The sequence below is a fragment of the Cibotium barometz genome, chromosome 43 (assembly GCF_041138505.1).
Source record: "Cibotium barometz isolate CiBa-2024 chromosome 43, ASM4113850v1, whole genome shotgun sequence".
Taxonomy (NCBI): domain Eukaryota; kingdom Viridiplantae; phylum Streptophyta; class Polypodiopsida; order Cyatheales; family Cibotiaceae; genus Cibotium; species Cibotium barometz.
In genome coordinates this window covers 18,234,581-18,246,244 of record NC_141088.1, presented here as the reverse complement: position 1 = coordinate 18,246,244, position 11,664 = coordinate 18,234,581, and the positions used below count along the sequence as shown (strand labels likewise).

At 37.1% G+C, this 11,664-nt stretch overlaps 1 pseudogene; it reads right to left on the bottom strand.

The window, feature by feature from the left end:
- Positions 1 to 6,489: 6,489 nt before the first annotated feature.
- On the bottom strand, positions 6,490 to 7,355 carry LOC147613631 (germin-like protein 8-2 pseudogene; annotated as a pseudogene).
- Between the last annotated feature and the right edge of the window lie 4,309 nt (positions 7,356 to 11,664).

Below are 11,664 nucleotides of genomic sequence, written 5' to 3'. Positions count from 1 at the left end.
CATTAGTAAGCAAGAAGAACAAGAGAAAAAAGAGGTGAATACCCTAAACCCTACTATTAATGCATAAGTGAATGGAAATTTTAGTTTATGTTAAGCCTAAACCCTAGCTCTATGCATATAATGCTTAATAGAAAGCTTTGATGGAGAGCTCTCCATCAAAGCTCTCTATTAGAGCTCTATGTACTAGGCTAGGATTAGGGCAAGGGAGAGTCAAGCGAGGGGAAGGGACAAAGGGAGAGAGGGGAAGGGAGAAAAGGTCATATAAAGCTATGTCCAAGATTTGCATTAAAGCTTGGAAGAACACAAAGATTGAAAAAAACCATGAAAGCTTGAAGAAAGCTGTAAGATTCCTCCCCAGCCTCTCAGGATGTCCAGTATCTTCCCGTATAATCAAATCCCTCTTCAGAAATATAAAAGATCTTGTTTCTACCAGTTTTGGCCTAGAGAGAGAAAATCTTCTAGAGAGTGGTAATTCAGTTTTTAAATATTTTTGTATGAAAAAATATCTCTTTGTATTTGAATAAGTTCCCCCAAAACAGAAGTTCAAAAAGAATTTCAGAAGGTGCATTAGAAATCAAGTATAATCTGTTCAAGAGGCCTTATCCTAGGGGTCAAGATCTTTTTCGTCGAAATTTTAAATTAAGGTTCCTATGGACTAATAAGATTCATCCGAATGTAGGGAGGAGATAAATGGAAGAAATAAAGAAAATCCCCCCAAAAATGAGTAAATACTCACATAAGATGAAGAGTTGACTAAGGACAAGGTTAATAGTTAAAAAAGAGAGATATTTAGAAGAAATGATGCATTTTTGACACCTCAGTATGGGGGAATTTCCCTCATGAAGGAGGCGCCTATCTCACATGTGTGGGAGAGTTTTAAACTCCCAAATAATGAGATATTTTTATCTCTCCTCTCTCCTGTTTCAACTAGATCCAAAAAGTGAGCAAAACCGACCTAAAAATGGTCAAAATTTGACCAAACTGATCTGGAAAATTCTAGAATCAGTTTGCTTGGTTAGAGGCTCACTTTTTCCTATAAATAAAAGCCTTCCCCTTTGTTGAAGTTTAATAGTTTTTTTGCACTGTTACCCTGCTTCTCCCAGAGCCAAAAACTGTGAATTTACTCATAATTCATTAGTTTTTGACCTTCCCTCTTCTAAAGATTGGCGGCCACTCTTGTTTCAAACAAGAGTAGATTACTCAAACCATCAAGCCAAAGGAAATCTCTCAAATTCCTTTGTAAGTTGGATATTCTTCTCTTTTCTATTTATTTTATGGTTTTTATGATTTTTGTCTTCTCTAAAATGAATATGATGTTATGCCTCATTGAAAAAAAGGACATTCCCCTCTCTTCTTTAGTAAATCCAACCATTCTTTATCCTAGATGAATGATTAATGGATAAAATCAAGTTTTTCATAATGTTTCTCTTAAATAAGTAGAAATTGTTTACATTAGAATGATTTAAATACTCTTGGTGAAATTCTAATTAATTTTAGAGAGTCAAAATTGAGAAATGGTCAGCCATACAAAGGAGATTATGGCAAAATTTTTTAAAATTGTGTAAAATAAGTTTTACTTTTTCAAAAAGAGTAATTCCCATTGTATATGTATTCTTAAAGTGTTATTTTTCATGCTAGGTATAGAAAAATGATACTAAAAATATCTAATAAAAAAGTGTTACTTTCTTTAGAATTAAATTCTATGCATAGAAGGAAGCATATTGAAATTGTTAATTTGATTATAAAAGTGTTATATTCATCATAAATGATTTTATGCATAAATGGATGCATAAAAGAAATTATTTTATATTAAAAGAGTGATTTTCATCATAAATGATTGTATGCATAAAAAAAAAATTTATATTAAAAGTGTGATTTTCATCATAAATGATTTTTTTGCATAAATGGATGCATAAAAGAAATTCTTTTATATTAAAAGAGTGATTCTCATTATAAATGATTGTATGCATAAAAGATTTTTTTTATATTAAAAGTGTGGTTTTCATCATAAATGATTTTTATGCATAAATGGATATATGGATGTGAATATGAATGTGGATGTGGATGTGGATGTGGATGTATGGATGTGGATATGGATGTGTATGTATGAATGTGGATATGGGATGTGGATGTATAAATGAGGATGTGAAAATGGATGTATGCATGTAAATGTGAATGTATGGATGTGAATGTGAATGTGTATGTGAATTAATGTGTCGTCGATATGAGGAAATGGATGAGAATGAGTACACATTGAATGGAATGTGGAATAAGTAATGTGGACTAAGGAGGGATAATGTGGAAAGACGAGAGTTCGATTTAGAAACTGTATTTTATGACTGTTTGTAAATGATTGTTTTATGTCAAGAATGCTAGGGAAGCATTTTGACCGTCTTGTGGATTAAGGTCATGAAGACCTAACTGTTAAAGTTGCAACTACTGATGGAGAGAGTCAATGGAGGATGTCTCGCGTAGCAAGGTCGACCGAGCTCTTGACTAGCCTCGGTTCGATTTAAATGGTGAGCTTCCGGTACGGTGGATGAGGGACCAAGGAAGCGGCCTATGAGTGAAGCGCTAGGTCACCTGCGAAGGATCCTAGAGGGTGCTGACCATACGGTGCTCGGGCTCTGGGTCGCCGAAGACACCCACACGTGCGTCGTGGAAGATATTGGAACAAGGAGTAAGAGTTGTTTTCTGAAACCGGGCATGGATCTGGTTGACTGACCTTGCTGGTCCTCAACGGATGAGTCCATGGCTCTTTATATGGATCTGTTGGTTGATCTTGCTGATCTTCAACGAGAGTTCATCTTGATAAGTGATTATATTGCCGAGTATTATGGGCTAGGAACTATTGAAACGGCCCCTGAGTGGACAGGTGGTGAGCGTTCTAGTTGCCAATGATGCCATAGATACTCTGATGAAGGAATGATGGGAAATTGAATCAACCGGATAAATTGGAAGATTGTGATCAGTGATACTATGGTTTCATTCAAGGATTGTTTTAAAGTTGGTTATATTGCCGAGTATTATGGGCTAGGAACTATTGAAACAGCCCCTGAGTGGACAGGTGGTGAGCGTTCTAGTTGCCAATGATGCCATAGATACTCTGATGAAGGAATGATGGGAAATTGAATCAACCGGATAAATTGGAAGATTGTGATCAGTGATACTATGGTTTCATTACAGGATTGTTTTAAAGTTAGTTGATGCTAAGTAAAAGGTAATTTCATATTGGGTGTGTAAGTGGTGTGGCTAGTTTTATGTTTGCATGAACTTCCGGCTAGGGGGCCTTGGAACTCTTTTCCTTGGTACCCGGGGGAACAAAACCTAACCAAATTCCAAATTGGATCCCATCACTACAGTGGTTGGGCGGTTGGCTAACCCATGGGATCGGATGGGGTTAGGCTGGACTGATGGATCCGTAAATCGAGACTCAACTTTTGTTATTACGATAGATAAAGTAAATCCCGGACAGTAATTGTTCTATGGATAGCGGCTGTGCCTCTTGAATGGGGAAAAAAGCGTTGATCCCAATGATCCAAGTGCAAATTTCTTCCTTGATCTGATCAAGTATCTTGAAGATACAATTGGGTCAGCTTGATCAGAAATGATCTTGACTACGTTAGAGTATAAAGTTATCCTGGAGGATTCGCCCGTGATTTCCGGATAAGGGAAGTTTTTTCGGGTTCGGTTTTGGAAAAACCGACGGATTAGTCTTTTGTCCGGATATCCGTGGACGAGGCCTCGAGTGTGAGACCCCTACCCGCGCACGATGTGCTACTTCCGCTGCTAGTACCCAAATCCGTTGCGCGGTGGAGATTGGGATCTCACACATATTTAGGATTGACTTTCATCGCTTCTTTGTGTATATTTTGGACATCAAATGGCAAATGAACGTGGTGGAAAAAGGACCTAATGCAACGATAAAACGCCATGCAAGTGGCTATGTAACTATTGACTCTACAATGTTTTGGCAAACAAAGAAAGATAGGCTTGTATTGCCACAACAATGTGAGCAGGTATGCATTTTTTTACTAATGTGTTTCATGTACATATATATCTAAGCTCACGTACCCATTGACTTTTGATATGCTAATTAATTGCAATATGTGTATTTGAGTAGGTTATCTATCTGCCAATGGTACATGACACTAAATGGTGGTACGTCATCCCTATTGCACCATGTTCCAAAGTGATGTACAATACATTCACTGATATGGAGCATATGGAGGATGTAGCAGGCCGCAATGAAGATGATGTCGAACATGCCAATGAAGATATTGTGATCGATGATTGAAGATGATCATGACAATGAGGATGAGCGTGCCATTTCTCATGATCATGAGGATGACCCTACCATTGATGATAATGGTGATGTTGATGAGGATGATTAGGACATCGCTACCATTATCAATGGACAGAATATCGATAGTGAAATAAATTTAATCATAGCCTTACAAATTGATCAAATGGATATTGATGTTGATCGTTTGGCAAGGATGGATCTTATTGAAGATGAGATAGAATCCTAACCAATCCATCATTGTATTGTTCTAAATTGATGACAATTCTGTTGTCTTTTAATTATCATCTCATGATTTGTTTTTGAATATATATTGTTGTAAATGCATGTAGTGGGATTATGTAATGATATATATTCTAATGTACTATGAGATGGTTTAAAGAAGATGGTTTATATTTTTTAAAGGTATGGAGTTTTTCTTAAATAATATTTGCTCTCTGCTATGGAGTTTCTCTCTGCTCTCGCGTGTAATAAAGCGTGTATATCTGCGTCTAATACACACTGTTTACGCGTATATACACGCCCTATTACACGTGTTTATGAACCCAATATACACGCAAATTTAAATGCCCATATACATGCGCCCGATATTACTCATATACATGCATGACCACACACGCGCCCGTAACTTATCGCGTGTATTGAATGCATGTATGGAAGCATTGTCTTGTAGTGAGTTAAAGTGAGACCTACTATGACCAACCACCTACAAAATTGTGTATGTAGAATTCTTTGACTTTCCACTAGCTAGAGCATATGTATTCATCAATTTTTAATAATAAGACCAACATATTCTACCTTCTCCCACTACACTTTATGGGTATGGAAACCACTTTCCTACCTTCAAACTATATGACTACTTTTAGTCTTGTTTAAGAAAGTTTTTCTTCTAACATGCATCTACATATTCCCTTACATTAAAATAAACTAGTCATGCTTTATTGTAAGCTGATGGAAACACAAATCATGCTCTATTCTTGAATGGATTTAAGTAGTCACTTCATTGAAGCTCTATACACTCATGGAATGAAAACTACTATGATGATTGTTAGATCCTCGATGAAATCATCTTTTGTAATAGTCACTCCAATGAATCTCTATGCACTCATTTAATGACAACTACTATGTTCATTGTTAGATCCTCTAAAAATTATCTTTTGTACTTTAGTTATGTGTCTTTTCACTTATCATTTATTCATGTCAACAAAAAATATCTTTTATAGTTTGTTGTATAGCTTTTCACTTACAATATATGCATGCCAACAAATAATATTCATACTCTTGTTGTATGCCTTTTCACTTTTCATATATGTAGGTCAACAGAAAATATGAATACTCTTCATACTATCTTATTTTGAATTGAAGAGAGGCTCTTGCACTCTCTTTTCTTGATAATGTGTATCTTCTTATGCTATTCAAGCACTCCGTGGAGAAATTGGAAGATTTTTTTAGTTTTGTAACCAAGTTTCAATTCTCAATTTTTTAGGTTCTGAATTTTAATTATAAGTCATGGAGTATCGTTGTCTATTTTTTGGATTACATCATAACTTCTAACTTCACATAGTTATTTCTGGAAAAATACCAATAAATAAGTTTTTTGATAAAGGTTGAATATAAATCTTATACATTATCGAACATGGTTAGGTATGGAATATAAATCTCTTACAAATGACGGCACAAAATAGGTATAAAAACTCCAAAATTGGCCAAAAATCGACATCTCTAAAATCACTCAATTTGTGACCAAAATTAAAAGTATTTGCCATTTTTAAAACATTTAATATAGATGCTAAAAATCACCAAGTCAACTGGACCCAAAAATACATACATAGCAGTACTTTACATCCTCTTTTTGAACTTGAAAGTATAGAAACATTGGGCAACTATTTCAAATTTTGAGTGTAATGTGCTGACATGTAGTGTAATATTGGCAAATTTACCTCAGTAACAAATACAAGATAGCAAATTTTAGAATCAATCGATGCATACCATAAGACTGCGATTTTGCTTGGTACTGTATCTTGAAGTTTCTAAACACACTCATTTTAGATACTCCTTGGATTTAAATTATGATAAATGAACTTGCTCAAGAGCTTACATTGGCAAGTTAATTCGGCAATTCCACTAGTACGGAAACATCGATGATATTATTTAGAAGGTGAAATTATTTAGAAGTGCATCGATGCTCAAATCGCTGAAAGGCATTGTTCTTTGTCACAGCTAGGAGTGGTCCTGACGCTAGCAGTGAGGAGGTCCACCTCTTTCTTCTCGATGCCGAAGGCCGTTTCGAGCACCTGGTTGGGGAGGGGCGGATTGGCCGCGAAGAGGGCGGCGGCGAGCTGCGAGGTGCCCGGGTTCTGGCTGTTAAGGGCGGAGATGGCCAGGGCGGGCTGGTGCATGTCGGGGTTGAGCTGGAAGTGCACTAGGCCACGGGGGAAGACGAAGAGATCGCCTGGGGAGAGGTTCTGCTGGAAGAGGGAGTTGTTGGTGGAGACGAAACCCACCTGGAGCATGCCCTGGGCCAGGTAGAGCACCTCGGTGGCGCGGGGATGCACGTGGGGAGGGTTAAGGCCCTTGGGCTGAAAGTCGATGCGCGCGATGGACAGGCCCTGCGTGTTGAGGCCCGGGAAGTTGGTCGCGAAGGCCAGGTTAACGGCGGAGCCCAGTCCTTTCACCGGATTTGCCGCATTACGAAGCAGCGTTGACATGAAGTCTGAGGGCTGCACGCGGTTGGGCGGCTTGCAGGTCAGCCTGTTTAGGTTGGCTGGGCCGCCGTCCGCCACGCAGAAGTCCTGCAGAGGGTCTTCATCGGCGGCACTCACCTCGACTATGAGCGGCGGCGCAGAGGAGGCCAACAGCATCAACGCGGCCAGAAGCTGACTGCCATGACTGAGAGACTAGCAAAGAGCGAGCAAGGGAGTACATATTGAAAAGAAGGCACTCGTCGCTGCAATTTATGAACGGCGCCACGCTACACTAGGACGGGACGCTACACCACGCCACGCCACGCCACGCCACGCCACGCTACACTAGGAGTTCGATTCGTCAGCATCTTACGGCAGCGCTGCCGACGTAAATTTTTTATTTTTATTTTTTAAAAGTTGGACGATTTTTATTACATTGCATACCCTTCTTATTATTACAAACACCATATGCAATGTAATGTAGGCACTGCTGCCATAAGATGAAAAACCCGTGATCTAAGTTTGAGACCTACCACCACTAAAACCAAGAAAGTCCGGACAAGTTACGTAAGTAGTGAACACATTCCGTGATGAGAATAGATCATGTCTCACTGGGTCGTGACCCCATGAAACCATCAATCCTAGATATCGAATTTGTAGAATCCATGAACTCATCAATCCCCATGAAATCTTAGAGTCATTAGGATACTTTCACTCTTCTACAAAAGTATCAATTTGACGTCCCTACAGGCTACAAATATATAATTTGGTTGCAGCCTTCCTTTACTCTTGTGGTGGAAGAAAATATTTGAAGCACCATAGATCTAAACATATTAGTAGGAACTTGTATGAAACCATACCATACTATGCTTCAAAGATTAGAGACATAGAGCAACATTCATTATAGGAAAAAAAAATGATGCCTACAGATATGGTTGATCTTGAGTACATTAGGTATTTGGTGAAGTTCATGATCCGCACACGATAACTAGGAGGTGGATTGCATGACTTTATTGTAAACTATACATCTATAAATACAAACATTTGAACCCAATGATAGTAGTCGAATAGTTAATGTCAGACCTACCCCACCATCACGTCTCGAGCACCTACCAAATTATGTATGTACCCAATGATAGTAGTCCTCGAATAGTTAACATGAGACCTACCCCGTCATCACATCGTGAGCACCTACCAGATTATGTATGTAGATGATTGCATGACTTTATTGTAAACTATACATCTATAAATGTAAACATTTGAACCCAATGATAGTAGTCGATGAATAGTTCATGTGAGACCTACCTTGCCATCACATCGACCACCCACCAAATTATGCATGTAGATTTCTTTGACTTTCAACCAACTAGAGCATTTGCATTCGTCAATGTCGAATAATAAGAATAGCACGTTCTACCTTCTCCACTACTACACTATATTCGTATGGGGACCACTGTCCTACCTAAAAACTATATGACTAACTTTACTCTTGTTTAAGAAAGTGTTTCTACTGAATTGCATAAGTCATGCATGATTGTAAGCTGGTGGAGACACAAATGATGCTTGTAGAGCCATATTTAAGTGTGAACACATTGGGCAAGTGAACACAAATCATGTGTTAGTGAATTCATGATGCAACACACTAGATGATCAACTGGGCAAGTGAACACAAATCATGTGTTAGTGACTTCATGATGTAACACGCTAGATGATCAACCTTCATTGTCAAATATATAGCTATGTCTAACCTTGCGTAATAAAAGCTTTTACTTAGTACTGCATATTGTTGAAAATCAATTCTCCATCCTTGTCACATGATTAACTACTACAATGCCCCTTTTTCTAGGTGAGGCCAATGAGACATGGAATAACATGGATTCGCTGAAGATCAGCTTTTTCTGGGTAAGGCCATCAATAGCTTGATGGTTAAGAGACAAGTTACATAGGCTTGGCATACATGTAAGTGCAGAATGAGATACCCATACTAGACTATACTAAAGATAGAGGAAGATCTTCTCAAGACATAATATCCTCACACTGCAGGCTACAAATTGTAATGCCCCATTTCCAAATGTCATATATAAAGGTATACTTATGGATTTCAAAAACCTTATATAATTATTAAAAATTGGTATAATTATATAGATATGAAAGAGTGAAAAATAGGTATCTTTATGATAAAAAACCAAAAGTAAGTCCACTTTAATATACATCACTATTTTGGAAAATGGTCCATGAAAGTTATTGATTATAGCCACCCTAGTAATTCTAAGTACCATATAAGTATACTCTGCTACGTAACTTGAGTCTTACATAGACTATTGTAAGGTTCTACCAAACCTGTAATTTTGACCCAAGGGACGTACGAGCTAAAGAGAGGACTAGTATAAAAGAAAGTACATTCTTCGAGTCTAATTTTTCTTATATGCATGCTTGATACATAAATGATGATTGCATTTTCATGTATTTTTGAGAATACAAAGACATTTCATTTAATATGTAAAGTATCTTTAAAATCATCAATATAAGTGCCATGTGACAATCAATCGCTACATGCCAAACAATCACAACAAACAAATAACTTTAAAAAAATTAACATCCTGACAAAAAGATAATATTATCTAGATATCTTGAAATGAACAAGTATTTTTGGTCTTTTTTCATTTAAAAAAAAGTATTGAGGTAAAATACATATAAGGATTGAAGGGATATCTACTCCTTCTTCACATGTAACATCTCAATGTAAGTTGATTGCACTCTATCGTCGATGCATAAACATAAGGGCCATATAAATAGATAAGAACTTATTACCACTTTTCTACCATCTAGCCATATGTCCAATAGATAGAACATACATAGCTCTATGTATGCTCTGTGCTCTGTTTATCCTCCATACATGCTACACATGCACTATGTATGCTCTATTTATGCATACATAGAGCTATGCATATATATATAGAGCTTTGTATGTTCTATTTATCGGATATGTAAAGTTGTGCATGTTCTATGTATGCATGCACCATAAACCTTTACATGCTATATGTATGCAGACATAGAACTATGTATGCTCTATGTATATATGCATAGATCTATACATGCTATATGCATGCATGAATGGATCATACATAGCTCTATGTAAGCCCTATGAATGCATACATAGAGCATACAGAGCTCTATGTATGAATAAATGGAGCATACATTGCTATATGTAGGCTCATGTATGCATACATAGTTCTTAATGCCACCTAGATTGAAACAAGTAAGGGTGGTTAATGCATTTGCTTAAATGATGTAAGAACCTACTTTCTTATATGCATCATGAAATAAAAAAGCATGTGTGCGGTGTACGTAAGAGTTGAATGCAATGAAAGATTTTCAATGGAGGGGTTCTAACTCATCAATCCCCATGAAATCTTGACTTTCACTCTTCTACAAAAGCATCAATTTGACGTCCCTACAGGCTACAAATATATAATATGGTTGCACCCTTCCTTTACTCTTATGGTGGAAGAAAATATTTGAAGCACCATAGATCTAAACATATTAGTAGGAACTTGTATGAAACCATACCATACTATGCTTCAAAGATTATGAGACATAGAGCAACATTCATTATAGGAAAAAAAAAATGATGCCTACAGATATGGTTGATCTTGAGTACATTAGGTATTTGGTGAAGTTCATGATCCGCACACGATAACTAGGAGGTGGATTGGACGACTTTATTGTAAACTATACATCTATAAATACAAACATTTGAACCCAATGATAGTAGTCGAATAGTTAATGTGAGACCTACCCCACCATCACGTCTCGAGCACCTACCAAATTATGTATGTACCCAATGATAGTAGTCGAATAGTTAACGTGAGACCTACCCCGTCATCACATCGTGAGCACCTACCAGATTATGTATGTAGATGATTGCATGACTTTATTGTAAACTATACATCTATAAATGTAAACATTTGAACCCAATGATAGTAGTCGATGAATAGTTCATGTGAGACCTACCTTGCCATCACATCGACCACCCACCAAATTATGCATGTAGATTTCTTTGACTTTCAACCAACTAGAGCATTTGCATTCGTGAATGTCGAATAATAAGAATAGCACGTTCTACCTTCTCCACTACTACACTATATTCGTATGGGGACCACTGTCCTACCTAAAAACTATATGACTAACTTTACTCTTGTTTAAGAAAGTGTTTCTACTGAATTGCATAAGTCATGCATTATTGTAAGCTGGTGGAGACATAGATCATGCTTGTAGAGCCATATTAAGTGTGGATTCATTGGGCAAGTGAACACAAATCGTGTTAGTGAATTCATGATGCAACACACTAGATGATCAACTGGGCAAGTGAACACAAATCATGTGTTAGTGACTTCATGATGTAACACGCTAGATGATCAACCTTCATTGTCAAATATATGGCTATGTCTAACCTTGCATAATAAAAGCTTTTACTTAGTACTGCATATTGTTGAAAATGAATTCTCCATCCTTGTCACATGATTAACTACTACAATGCCCCTTTTTCTAGGTGAGGCCAATGAGACATGGAATAATCTAAACATATTAGTAGGAACTTGTATGAAACCATACCATACTATGCTTCAAAGATTATGAGACATAGAGCAACATTCATTATAGGAAAAAAAAATGATG